General features: G+C 35.7%; 1 protein-coding gene and 1 non-coding gene across 3 annotated transcripts in view; one reads left to right on the top strand and one right to left on the bottom strand.

The window, feature by feature from the left end:
- LOC150104143 (WD repeat-containing protein 55) overlaps nucleotides 1–14,931 on the top strand; it is a 164,406-nt gene that overhangs the window by 96,393 nt on the left and 53,082 nt on the right. The window lies entirely within an intron of this gene.
- LOC150104144 (U6 spliceosomal RNA) lies at nucleotides 7,565–7,669 on the bottom strand. Its single transcript, XR_016548735.1, has one exon. It is a non-coding gene; the product is annotated as a U6 spliceosomal RNA (small nuclear RNA).

Consider the following 14,931-nt stretch of genomic DNA (forward strand, 5'->3'; position numbering starts at 1 on the left):
GCTCTGTTTTTAAGGATGTTAATGACTCCATATTTTTGTGATGGGTGGTGGTATGAATTAGCACTAATTCATACCACCACCCATCACAAATATGGTTATAACATAACAGTTGATAACTTTTAAACATTTTTCTTTCCATATGAAAGGCTTCATAAATATTTGCTTTTGAGTTCCAAAAATCTCATCATTTCTCTTACAGAATATTAAGGGTTATTTTCACATTTTACTATGTCACACTTTGGTTTTTGTTTCACTCATGAAGTAATAAAAATGAGTAGCCATTGCATGTTATACACTGGTGTCGAAAATCTAAGGACGAACACTATTTCTGAAGATTACAACTACAAATTCAGATGAATCAGCTTGTGGCACTTTTTTATAACTGACAATATTGAGTAGAAAGTGGATACATGTTCAAATTTTTTAATTTTTTTTAGTTGAGTGAGGGATCATGTGGTAGCACTCAACAGGATACAATGCAAAAAAACTACACCAAGTGAATTATGTTTGAAGGAAACTCTTTTGTGAAGGAATAAAATTGCAAACTTTGATGTCTTGTAATGTCTCAAAGACATCATCTAGATGATTTCATGCAGGGAAGAATTATTGGAAAGCTTGAAGAAGGCTGCAGAATTACTGATATTGCCAGAGAGTTTGGAATCTCACATAGCATTGTATCCAGGCTCTGAACAGTGTTCAAATGAATGGAATGGTCTCCAGATATTTGCTAAGAGGTTGCCCTTGCTCTACCATGGAGCATGACAGATTTTTGGTTCTAACAGCAAAACGTAATCAATGTGCCATGGCAGGTCAGTTGGCAAGTTGGCCACATTCAAGCACAGGTCCATGGATATCTCGTCAAATTGTGGCAAGACATCTGTGACAAGTAGGCCTATATGCTCGAAGGCCCCTGTAGTCTACTTCCTTTTATCCGCAGCTCATTGTAGAGCATGTTTTCAGTGGTGTTGTATCCAGAAAAATTGGACAAAACACCAATGGGCTAATGTACTCTTTATAGATGAGTCATTTTAGTCTTTCCTTTGATTCTAGACAACATCTGATCTAGTGTGAAAGTGGTGCTGCTTCCATTGCATGAATGTTCTTGAAAGGGATAGCTACAGTGGTGCTATAGGTAAAGCATTCATTTTTATAGATGACAGTGCCACACCACATGGTACATGAGCATTGGAGATATTTCTGTAGACTGAGGATATTATTCAAATCAAATGGCCAGCACACTCCCCAATTCTCAATCTCATAGAAAATGTTTAGGAAGCAATACATTGCTGCTCATCCTTGCTGTAAAGGAGAAGTTGGCCAATTTGTCTTAACAACTCCTGAATCACTTGGTGTGAAGCATGGTACAACATTGTGAGAGCTGTAATGAAGTTTGGGGTGGATATATTCGTACTGAAATGCCTCTCTACATAGTTTTTTGTAAGCACTATACTGTACATTAATTCCTTAACTACTTCCTTAGGAAATGTGTAACTTTTGCCGAGAGAACACTACTTCACTACAACTCAGTCTCCCTTACTTAATCCTTTAACTACATGACACCATTACCATCAATACACAGACAATCTAATAATAGACATTAAATAATCTGTTCTTTAAAGAAAAATAATTATATTTTTCTTACAGTATATTTCCATCAACAAAATAAACTGCTAATTATAAATACAAAGATTATATTTAAATACTGCAGTACATCTATATATTATTCTTAAAACACCTTTATCCCTTAAGTAAGGTGTGCAATTGTAATCTAAGCTGATTTTTACAGCTCACAACATGAATTAGTGCTTAGTGTAATTAAATGCATGAAAATTTTACATAACGCAGATTCTTTTTAATATTATTATTTTAAAAATACAATTATCCTGCAAAGTCAAGTCACAGACTGAATCATTAAACTGAGTGCATTGCGAAAACCACATCAAGTGCTCTTGTTTTCGTGAATTTTATTGTCTTCCCTGTTAAATTATTGTTCTTGGATAATTTATATAAATTCACCCTTCATTATGAACAATAAATGAAAGAAACACAAATTGAATTGTGATGAGCTGTGTTGTGGCAACATTTTAAACCCACCTTAAAGGAAAGCCGACTTCAGCATAATTACATGTAATGTATAGTGAGAATCAAGAATATATTACTTTGTTTTGTCAACATTACTTTTTTTTTTTTTTTCTGGCTAAGAGTTAAGTTATATTTTTGGAGTCTTGAGTTTACCTATTTAAAATTTCTATATCAGCAATATATTAATGCAAATACATGACACCTCTTTTTACTGAGACCTCCCATAACTTAAAGAAATCAGATGGTTGATTATTGTAAGACTTATGAATAATAATAGAATTTGTTTAAAAAAAAAAGCTCAGGTAAATTTTAATAACTTACACACGCTTCTGTGGAAATTCAGCATAGGTATAGATGAAGATTTCTCAATATTTCAGCCTGCAATTTTAGCTTGACATAAGTATTGGGAGTAAGCACTATATTTCACAGAAACCTAAATTCAATAGTATATGGGCTGTCCTTCGGTCTTGATTACTACTCTCCACCAGCTTGACAATATAAATCAGATATTTAGGAGCATTCTTTCTTCAGAATGACTAGTCCATCTGCCATCAAACTTCACAGTTGGAGGTGATGCACTTGGGCATAGGGCATTCCCCAACATCCACCATATTCACACTTGCATCTAATCAGAAGAGGGTATAACATTATTCATTGTTTTATATCATGGAATTTTTAATGTCCTGTCATGATGTTCTTCACATCATTGAAGCTCACACTGTTAATTACCATAGTTGATTATTGTACTACCCTACTGAGCACCCTTTGATTTTTTTAGTGTTAGTTTTCTGGATCTTGTGGTGCATTTTTTAGCTGAGATACTTCCATCATAATGTCATATTTCCATCAACTGATAATGCTATCACATTTCCATTAGCTGATAATACTGCCTAGAATTGATTGATGATTTTTGTCAATATCACTAACAATAGATCACTGATATGGCATTCTTTGAAAATGCCTCTTCTTAATAAATTCTTATCCATTGACTATATACAGTTGCACATAAGCATATATATATATGTTACCGCTAAAGTGCAGAAATCAGTTATTCTGCAGATTATCTAGGTATTGTGCAGATTAACTACGGTGATCCGTTAATGTGCAGAAAATTGTTTCATTTCTCAAATTACCTAGGTAATCTGCACATTACCTACTAGGCACTCGTTAAAGTGAAAATAAGATCTTTGCTGGAACAACAGCAACGTTTCTGTATGTTTAAATTAAGATAATGTTATTTATTTATTTTTTGATATCTAAAGAATCAAGTTAATACAATCAGACAATCAACAAATTAGTTGATAGAATCAATCATCAATCAATTAATATAATACAAGGAATCAAACGGTTTAAAATATTATTACAATTAAGAAAAAAAACATATGATAAAATTATGTTTACTTATTAAAAAATCAAACTAAAAGTGGAGGGAGAGGGGGGAAGGAAATGAAATGGAAAGGAAATGAGAGAAACAAACTTTTGAACTTTAACGACACGGAAGCCGTTAATGTGCACATTACCTAGGTAAAATGCGGAAACTCTTGATTCTGCACTTTAACGGAGCAAATCAGTTAATCTGCAGATTAGCTAGGTAATGTGCACATTAACGGTTTTCGCACTTTAGCGGTAACATATATATATCAGTTGTGTTCTCAAGCAGGCAGTGTTCAAATGCTCATTTCAACATGTGTGTGTGTGTGTGTGTGTGTGTGTAAATGCTAGCACTGTCATAACTCATTCAGTAGTAATTATCCTTGGTTGGAAAGATATATATTCAAATCCTGTCTGATTTGAACTGAAACTGTAGAAACTTGAAACTATGAAAGTTTCTACCGACATTCGGCTTTGAAATAATGTTGGATCTAATATCCACTTTGCTGATGTAATTATAAATTATTTATATCTGGAATTTTTTATTTAATATTTTTGGATCAAGGCTGATGGTAGATAACTGAAACTGTAGATAGCAAACCTACAGATAAAGGGGGGGGGACTATGGCAGTGCGGTTAAGTGGTATAAATGGAACATTATACAGAGCAGTGAGCCTCCGTAGTTCAGTTGGTTTTGACATGCACTTTGGTTGGAAAGACCCAGGTTCAAATCCCATCTCTGATGTCTGTGAGGAACCTTTATCAGGTGTTTACAGTCAATTGGTTAGTTAGCTGGTCTCATACGGAGGTGGAGGGTTTTTTTCTCTTGGAAACTTGGGTTTTTTCATCCTTCAAAACATGAAACTGGCTCCATGAAACAAACACACACACACAAACAAACAATCTACAGACATAAGAGAATCCCTGAATAAGGATTAACCAACCTATTCCATCGGATTTTGGTTTTGAATGGCTGCACAGTGAAGTGTAGGGCTATGCATGAACATAAATCAGGAAGGAAGGAAGGATACAAAGCAGTATATCTTCCACAATTATGTTGTAAGTTAACATTTTATTGTAAAATCAGGTATTAGGCAAAATTCATACTATTTTACTGTGATTTATCATCTGTATTGAATACATTATGATAGAAAGTGACATTAAACCATATATCAGTTGGAGATATCAAACTCTGTTTTTTTTTTTTTAATGCAGATGATGTTATACTACTAAGCAAATACTGAGTAGTATGCTTTAACCAAATTTAATAATTGCTATAACAAAAAATTTGGTTTGAAAACCTAAAATAAAAACAAAATTGAAAATAGGCATAGTCGTGGAAAACTTCAACTGCATTCTTAATGGTGGACTTATATATCAGCAATAGAAATATGAAAATAGATAATAGAATAAGCAAAATTGATATGTTTGAGGAATTAGTTGAATAAATTGATTCTAAGTAAGAGAGAAATTAGCCAAAACAAAAAACTAGTAGTATGCATGATGGTGTTAACACCAGTTTTAACTTATTAGTCTGAAAGTTGAGTTCAAAGAATTATTTAAATATTAGAATTACATATACCAATCTGAGGAAAATAGGAGTGAATATCAATCGCTGATTTCTGAATTGGTATTACAAAGGACTAGATTAAATTGAATTTTTTTACTTTATGGTTGTACTTGTATATGAATAATAATGATAATGTTAGAAGGGAACCTGACATAGCATTCAAGAATGTGTGAGCAGAACCAACATGTAGGATTTGGAGTATTGGATACCTGACAGACACAGGTTAATAACTGGAAAGAAAACTTTCAGTGTAAAGCTGAGGAGGAAACAAAGTGATGATGCTGCGAATTCTTGGATTCTATACCCTATACTTTGAAGAAGAAAAAAAAAACTTAGCCATATGCATTAACTCTGCTTTATTTCTGAATATCTCTTGGGATTTGCCAAGTTTTGTCAAAATTTGGCAAATCCCAAATATTGATGTTGTTGGTGCACAATTTATGTTTTATCATCGATTTATCATTTTTATCCTTTGTGAAAGTAATATTCCAGTCGTCTTTTTTTTTTTTAATTAGTCTTTTTTCATTAGTCATGGTAAATACATGGCTAATGAAAATTTCAACATCTTTGCTCCAATCATTCAATATAATCTGTAGTTCTTAATCCCTTGTTTTCACAGCATTATAGGTTTGCTGTGCTATAGGTTTTGCAACACCTCTCATGAGTAGCTGATATTGATAGGAGGGGGGGGGGGAATGGCAGTAAAATTGGTTAAAGCATTTTTTTCTCCCATTAGAGTATAGAGAACAAATTACTCTACAAGAATGATATGTACCCACTGTTGAGAAACAGATAGAAATAAAGATTTGCAAAAAAAAAAAAAAAATGATTTAATTCTTATTGGATCTTGTTATTCAGAGAATGAGTCTTAATCGATCACGGTATGATGGCTGCTACTCTGAGCACCTTAGACCAGTGCCTGGATCATCTGAACAATTTGGTGCCTGCAGATCACAAATCACAGTAGCTGTTTCTTACACCACACCCTCAGACCATGATGTGCATAGGAAATAGTTGCTATATATCTCAAACTACTACAGCTTTTCAGTGCACAAGAAGGCACAAATGACATTGCAGTTCCTTGATGGGATTCTGACAGAGACATTAAGTACTTATCCTGTGGAATATAACCTAAAGGCATTCAGTTATGCTTCTGTTAATATTATTAAATTACACCAGTTATTAATGTAGTAATAAATTAAATAATTAATAATATATTAAAAACCAGTGCTTAATTATAATTTTTAATTATTTTGTTTCTTACTTTCAAATAACCATCTTTAATCTTTCAGCAAATGAAAGTTATAATAATGAAGATGTTTTTTTACAAGCAATAAATTATTAAAAATTATATGCAGATATTGAATTGCCTCTATAATAATGTCATTGGTGTGCTCTCTCTCTATATATATATATAGCATCTTAAGCTCAAAGTACATATTACACTTTGAGCTTAAGAGTTACTATACCTTAAATACTTGTATTGGAATTGTCTGTATTAAAGTGTTATTCTGATGATAATTTTTTTAATATATTATTCATTATAACTTCAAATTTTATACCTAAACATACACTGGTGTTATGATATGACATTCTATGCACAGAATTCCTCTCGACATCATATGATGCAGTTCACTAGTTTATCAATGTATGATAATGGATATGAAGGGATGAATGTATTAGTTTAATAGGTTCACATAATTCCTACCAATTCTCTTAATAGGAAATCAGTACATAACATTGTATTAATGTTATTCAGAAAATGCTAGCACTGCACTTAGTTCTGTTCTAGATATGAGAACTTGAGAACTAAAAAAGCTCCCTTATCTGAAGCTTCAAATTAGCAGTACAGTTTTTGTTATCTCCTGTTGTGTAGTTATTGTAATTGTAGCGCTGTCATTATCTTTCCATAACTTGTCTTTCCCTTTAGTTTCTCTCTCTTTCTTATCCATTATGCAATATTCTATGCATTTGCTGTTTTTCCTCTTCTAACAACAGTCACTTAAAATGTATGATACAAACCCATCAAATGCAGTTCATCTCTTTTAAACTATCCCAGCTTATCCTCAAATTTATTAATACCATAGGAGCTGGGGGGGGGAAAACCCCTAGAGTGAGTGAGTGTGTGTGTGTGTGTGTGTGTGTGTGTGTGTGTGTGTGTGTGTGTGTGTGTGTGTGTGTGTGTGTGTGGAAATTGTAGTAAATTATAACAAAGAGAGATACACTCGAAGGTGTTTTATTATTACGACACCTCCATGGAGTCCAAGGGCTCATAAAAAGCCACTCTACACCCACACACGATCTAACACCCACTACATATTTTTGTCTGTTATTTGTGTTTCTTCTGACCAATTTGCCTGCTTTCTGAGACCAAACATCTATCATTTCAGTATGAGATCAGCTAATTCCCTTTTAGCTAAAAAGCCCATATAAGGATTCCTTTTATCATGTCAAGAATCTGATTCAGGTCTTTTATACTTAAAGGACATATGTACCATCATTTCTTCCATCTTCTCTTGTCATTTATTTAAAAATAAAAATTTGAATGTGGAATGCCACATGATTTTGCATTCCATTCTTTTATACAGACCATGCTGAACTTCTTTATATTGCTCCAGTTTTAACATGTACTGTTGAAGCAACATCATCATGCCTATCAATGATTTAGGCCTAGAATGGCCTGTTCGGGCCTTAGAAGTCATCATTGAATCTTTTAAGAGGACATCCTAGTTTTCTTTTTCCTAATGGCTTAAGGCTTGTTTTGGTAATCTTTCTGTTTTCATTCTTTGAACATACCACCTGAGATCATCATCAAATTCCTGCCATGGCAGGAATTTGAGTACAGGGTGTACTGGATATGATAGTACTACATGAAAAATTTACATCATTACTAACTTCCTATCTACAATTTTCCTCCAAATCAGTCTGTTACTTGTCAAGACTCCAACATTACCAGATCTTATATTTCTATCATCTAAGGCACTTTGTACCGTATCAATCCACCTATATCTTGTTCTTCCTCTGGGTCGTTTTCCTGCCAACTTGGCAGAGAACACTTGTTTTGCTAATCTTTCCTCGCCCATTCTGTTTAAGTGACCATACCACCTGAGATTAGCTCTGCTAATGCATTCCGGGATGCTGACAATGTCAAGTTCTTTCCAAATATTCTCGTTTTTAATATGATATTGCCATCTGTTCACACCTCTAATCTTTCTCAGGACTCTCATATCTGCGGTCTCTAGTCTTTGGTCAAGTGTTTTACTTCTGACCCAGCTCTCAGATCCATAAGTTAAAACTGGTTTGAACACTGTCTTGTATACAGCTAATTTAGTGTTCCGACTAATTTCTCTCTTATACCATATATTTATTCAGTTGACTTCCTACAATACCAGCTTTGTTGATTCTGTTGTCTATTTCCATATTTAATTTACCATCTTCACTAAAAATTGTGCCTAAGTAGCTGAAATGTTTTACTTGTTCTACGGGTTCCCCGTTCACAACACGGTTGACATTTTCAACAATTCTACCTATTTTCATTGTCTTTGTCTTTTTAATGCTCACCTTCGTACCATATCTATTACAGTAGTTACTCAATTTAGTCAGGGAATCTTGCAAACTTGTAGTGGATTTATTTAGAAGTATAACACCGTCCACATAAAGCAAAGAGCTGATATTAACATCTCCAATTTTGATATCATGTTTAATACCACTTTCCTCCATAATGTGATCCATATAGATAATGAATAACAGAGGGGATAATGTACATCCTTGTCTCACACCAGATTTAACATTAAACCATCTCCCTGTACTTCCTTCAATTCTAACTGCTGACTTACAACTCAAATACAGACTAAGTATTGCTTGATATAATGATCCATTGACACCATATAACTGTAGCGTATTAAATAGCTTCTCTCTTGGCACCTTGTCATATGCCTTTTCCATATCGACAAAACTTAAATACATATCTTTGTTATATTGCCATGCTTTCTCGACTGTTTGTCATAAAATGAAGATCTGATCCTGACAGTCACTGTTTGGCCTGAATCCAGCTTGTTCTTCACCAAGCTTTTCTTCCACAATTCTTCTCAACCTTTTCTCCAGTATACTTGCATAGATCTTGCGAGGAACACTCAGTAGGGAAATACCTCTGTAATTCTCACATTCAGTTTTATTTCCCTTTTTATATATGTGTACTATTAGAGCTCTACTCCAATCATCGGGACTTCGTCCCTCTGTCCAAGCTTTCTGAACTATGCAGTGCAGCCACTTCAAGATTTTTATACCACCATACTTCAGCATTTCTGGTCGAATATCATCTACTCCTGCTGCCTTTCTGCATTTCAAGCCTTTGATGGCTTTTTCTACTTCAAGTATGGGTATGTATTCCTGACTGTATGTCTGTTGAGTGTTTTTTACCACTGTGCTATCACTACTTGTTTAATGTTTACCATGATATCCCTGCTTGTTTCATTACTTTGAAAAATTTTCAATTTTTCGAAGTAATTACTCCATACTTCAAGGATATCTTTTTCTCCTGTTTTCATGTCACCTTTATCATCTCTAACTCCTTTTACAGCACTCTTTCCTCCATTTCTAAGCTTCTTCAACAACCTCCAGAATATCTTAACCACCTTCTTGATATTTATTTTCTATGTTCTCGCCAAAGTTCTCCAATGACATTTGTTTAGCTAGTTTTACACAGTGTTTCGCTTTCTTACATTTGTCTCTGTATTCTCTAAGAGCAAAAGCTGACTTATTTGCCAGGGACTTTTGATATGCTTTCTTCTTTTCCTTCACTGCCTCTTTAACTTCCTGTGTCCACCATGGAGTCCTGATTTTTCTATCCTTGCAGATAACCTCACCACATGCCTCTCTGGCTGAATCAATCAGGGTTTTCTTCAAGGTTTGGTTTCTGTTCTCAAACTCTTTCATTTTTTCTTCAATAATCTTTGTGTATTTTAGTCTTTTCAATATGAAATTCAATTTTATCCTGCTCAAGACTAAATAGTGATCGCTTCCAATTTCAAATCCTCTGTACACTCTGGTGTCCTGCACCAGGGAGAAAACATCACTATCAACAATAATAACATAGTCAACGAGACTTTTCTTATTCCTTGCCTCTTCTCTCCATGTGAATTTGTGCACATTTTTATGTTGGAACATGGTGTTAGTAATAACCAGTCCATGTACTGAGCAGAAATCCATTTGCCATTATTATTTGCCAGGTATTTGCCATTATTATTAGCTTTGCTCTTTTCTCCAAATTTTCCCAAAATATTTTTGTATGTCTGACAATCATTTCCTACTCTGCTATTCAGATCCCCAACAAGGACCAACTTTTCCTTTTTCATCGTGTCAGTTAATTTTTCTAAAGCCTCAAAAAATTCCTCCACTTCTACCTTGGTAGAATCTTCTGTGGGACCATAGCCACAAATAAGTCTCATTGTCCAGTTCCCCATTCTCATATTTGCCCACATCACTCTACATGAGACAGTCTGCCATTCAAGAAGATTAGCCTCGTATTTTGTGTTGAATACTATGGCTACTCCTTCTTTTTCTTGATTGTCATTGCCTGAATATAAAATTTTGTATTTATTGCTCAGAAAGATCTCCCCAGTTTTGGTCTTTTTTGTTTCAGTCACCCCTATTATGTTGATCTGGTACTTATCTAATTCCTCAGCTAGCTCCATTTCTTTGCCATTCAGACTTATGTTGATGGTACCAATCTTTGACTCTGGTGATGTTGAGTTGGGGTGTGTTTTCAGATTTGTTCCAGTAACTGACTTTTCGCTGTTCACCCTGGTTCCCTGGCGAAAACAACGGGGTCCTTATTTAACCGGGTGACACCCCAGCCGGCATGAAATTTTGTCATGTTGTACCATCATTTTTTATTTTGGTTTAACCAATAAGAATACAATTTGATCGGCTAAATCCCAAATTGCCAGCCCATCCTCGTTCGTTCAGTATCCGGGTAGATAACCAACAGGGTGCACCACGAGAAGGTGAGGATTGGACATTAGGTCAGCCCTGGTCAGTTCTCTGCATTCCTTTAAAGGCTATGTGGAGGTCTCCTCTCAGTTATATAGCTTTGATCCTTAAGCACCCCAAACTTCATTTCAGCTGTTATTAATCTTTGTTTGTCTTTTTGTTTTATTGTCCAGATTTCATTTCCATACATTAGGACTGGTAGGGCTAATGTATTGTATACTTTTTGTCTGGTTTGTTTTTGAACTAGGTTTGGTTTAAATATAGAGTTAATTACATCTTTTATTTGTAGATATTTTTAGGTTTATATCTTTTTCATTTTCATATGTAATCATACAACCTAGGTAGTTAAATGAATTCACCTGTTCTAAAATCTTTTACATCTATTACTATTTTAGTTCTTACTGGATCTTGTCCTTGAAAAACTATAGTTTTTGATTTTTCTGTTGATATTATCATACCATAATCTTTGGCTATCTGATTTAGATTTAAAATAGCTTTCTGTAAGTTATGTTCAGTATTTGTGATTATTATTTGGTCATCGGCAAAAAGAAGAGTGTTTAAGTTCACAATAGGAGAAAGTTTAATACCTTGATGGAAAATTTTATTCCATTTTATTATTATTTCATTTAGATAAATATTAAAAAGAGTTTCTGAGAGGGGACATCCTTGTTGGACCCCTTGGTTTATCTCTCTTGTATATGATAGCTCATGATTTAATTATTATTATTATTATTATTATTACAGGCGACCCCAGGGAATCCTTAGACTCATCGAGGGAGAACCTAAACATCATGTCCACACAACTATTCGACATTCTCACACTATCTATCATACCTTGCCTTGAACTCATTCACTGTCATAGCACCCACAACAGACTCTGGCAGCTTATTCCACTCATTTACCACTCTAAAAGTAAAGAACCCAACTCTAACACCCTTGCTAACCACTCTCTTGCCCAGCTTTCATAGATGTCCCCTAGTTCTCCCACCACCAGTCCTGATCTTAAAAATATCCTCTGAATTAATCCTATAGAAACCCTTTAGCAATTTGAATGTCTCAATCATATCTCCCCTTTTCCGCCTATCAACTAATTTCTGCAACCCACAAATCTTCAACCTGTTCTCATAAGGTTCATTTAATAGACCTGCTGTCATCTTGGTCATTCGCCTCTGGATCCTCTCCACCTCCTCCCCATCAAGAAGAAACCTCGGTGACGAAATCTGGACACAGTAATCGAGATGAGGTCTTATCAAGGCTTGGTAAAGAGGTACAATAACTTGCTTGTCTCTGCTCGTCAAAGTATTTTTCAACAACTAAGTGAGTTGATGAGCTGATTTAGCCACTTTTGCAATGTGCCCCCTATACTTCATCTCCCTATCCACCAACACTCCCAAGTCCCTGGCCTTATCAATATCATGGAGTACAGTTCCACCAGTGTGGTATACGGCTGCTAATCTTTTTGCCCCAAAATGCATAACCTTACATTTTGTCAGATTAAATTGACATCCATTCTCCTTAGCCCAGAACTCCAATCTATCCAAGTTTTCCTGCAAGATTTCGACATCTTATGCATTCACTATTGCGCTATCTAACTTTGCATCATCAGCGAACAAATGAATTGTTCCTCTTAGATCCTTCCCTATGTCGTTAATGAACAAATTAAACAGCAGTGGTCCAAGAACAGAACCCTGTGGCACACCACTAGTCACAGGCCGTCATTTAGACTCTACTCCTGAATAAACTACTCTCTGATATCTCTCCATCAACCACCCACCTATCCATCTCTCCAACCCTATATCCATTCCCATATGTTGTAGTTTACGGATTAGAATTCCATGTGATATCCTGTCAAATGCCTTAGCCAGGTCCAGCAGTATCACTGTAAACCCATTACCCTTATCCAGTTCAGCCGTTACTGTGTTATAAAACTTGATCAAGTTACTGAGGCATGATCTACCCTTCACAAAGCCATGCTGTCCCCCATACAGTATCTCATTATTATCAATCCATTCCTGTATTTTCCCTTGACTACTTTCTCCAAGACCTTGACAACGCCTCCTGATATGCTGATTGGTCGGTAATTTGCAACAGTAGTCTTGGATCCTCCTTTATGCAGTGGAACTATTTTCCCCTCTTTCCACACTTTCGGGACTAAACCAGACCCAAGACGCAGATTAAACAGCATTGTCAAAGGCACTGATAATTCTTTAGCCGCTTCACGTAAGACCCGTGCCGGTATACCATCCAATCCCACAGATGTATTCACATTAAGGTTCTGTAATAGACTATTCACCTCCACTTCATTCATAACAATTCCCGTATAAACTAATGGTTCCTTCATTTTTTCAATGTCACCACCTGGATGATATACTCTTGCAAAGTGCTCGCTCAGTAATTCCACTATATTGACTGATTCAGTGACCTCCTTACCAACGTCATTCCTTAAAATCATTCTGCCGTGTACAGTTTTTTTTTTTTTTTGCTTGTAGCATATTGAAAGAACTGTGGGATTCTCTTTAGCTTGCATAGCTAGTTTCCTTTCATAATCCGCTTTTGCTTTTTTTTACCACACTCGTTACCCTTCTGGCCTGCGCTTTATACCGTTCGTGTGCCTGCAGGTCACCTTTCTCTTTAAATTCCCTCCGTGGTTGTTTCTTTTTTTGCAGCTCAAGCTTAATGGTGTTATTCATCCATTTAACCCCTACTTGTTTTACTATTCGGACCCTAGGTATACAATCAGCCGTAACCTCCTGTAAATTCTCCTTGACCACTTCCCATGCTCTATCGACATCCAGCCCTTGCAGTTTTACATGCCATGGCACTGATCCAAGTAATCTCCTAAGCTTGTCATACTTGCCAGCACGGTAATTCCACCTATAACCTGTCTTAATCGAAAATTCCACACCTTTAGCCACCTCCCAGGTGGCTAAAGATCCTTATGATCACTCTCACCAATAGATGGCAACATGGTCATATTCATTACAGTCAAATTCTCAGATGCTATTACCAGGTCAAGCACTCTCAAACCCCTAGTATTTTCCATTACATGCTGTCTCAGATAGTTATCCCTTAATAATTGAATAAAATCCATTTCCTTCCTCACATGTGTCGTCTCCTCCTTCCAATCAATGTTACTATAGTTGAAATTACCCTCCTTCCACTCATTTCATCAATTTGTTTATGCATACTATCTCCACCATCTATTCCATCACCTGGTCTGTAGCAGCACCCAACTATATATTTTGTTCTGCCAGTCTCAATCTTACACCAAATAGCCTCAAATGAGCTCTTTTCACTATCCTGCAATACAACTTCAATTCTCCTTGGCTGCAGTTCATCAGATATCATCAATAACACTCCTCCCCCCCCCCCATTTTATTTTCTCTCTGTCCCTCCTAAACACACTATAACCTACACATTCTATCCCACTAACTATATCATCTTCCGTCAGCCATGTTTCACTAATGCCAATAACCTGTGGCCAGGAAAAGCCAATCAAGGCCAAAAATTCTTCCTTCTTGTTCCTAATACTCCTGGCATTAGTATACATGAAATGCAGAGATCCCTTTGTCCCACCCCTATCTTGATGCATTATTCTTACTATCCCATTCCGATTTCTTGTGCTTAGTACTGGCTCGGGTACATTATATACATTCTTACACTCAACTGTCTCACTGATGTCTGTATATCCACTCCCCCCCCCTTGGTAGTTCTAGTTTCCCTGGTTCTGCATATCCATTTTCACTTCATTCAGCAATACTTTTTCCAGTCTCCGCACACCAAATCCATTCAAATACAGGCCATCCATCTTGTATAAATCCTTTTATACAAGATGGATTATAAATCCGCCTATCAAACTCATTCCACATGTCTACGAATTCCACACCACACCGTCTGCATAACCTGCGCATAAAGTC

The sequence above is a fragment of the Typopeltis vanoorti genome, chromosome 8 (genome assembly GCF_054136105.1).
Source record: "Typopeltis vanoorti isolate ZY-2024b chromosome 8, IOZ_Tvanoo_1.0, whole genome shotgun sequence".
NCBI lineage: Eukaryota > Metazoa > Arthropoda > Arachnida > Uropygi > Thelyphonidae > Typopeltis > Typopeltis vanoorti.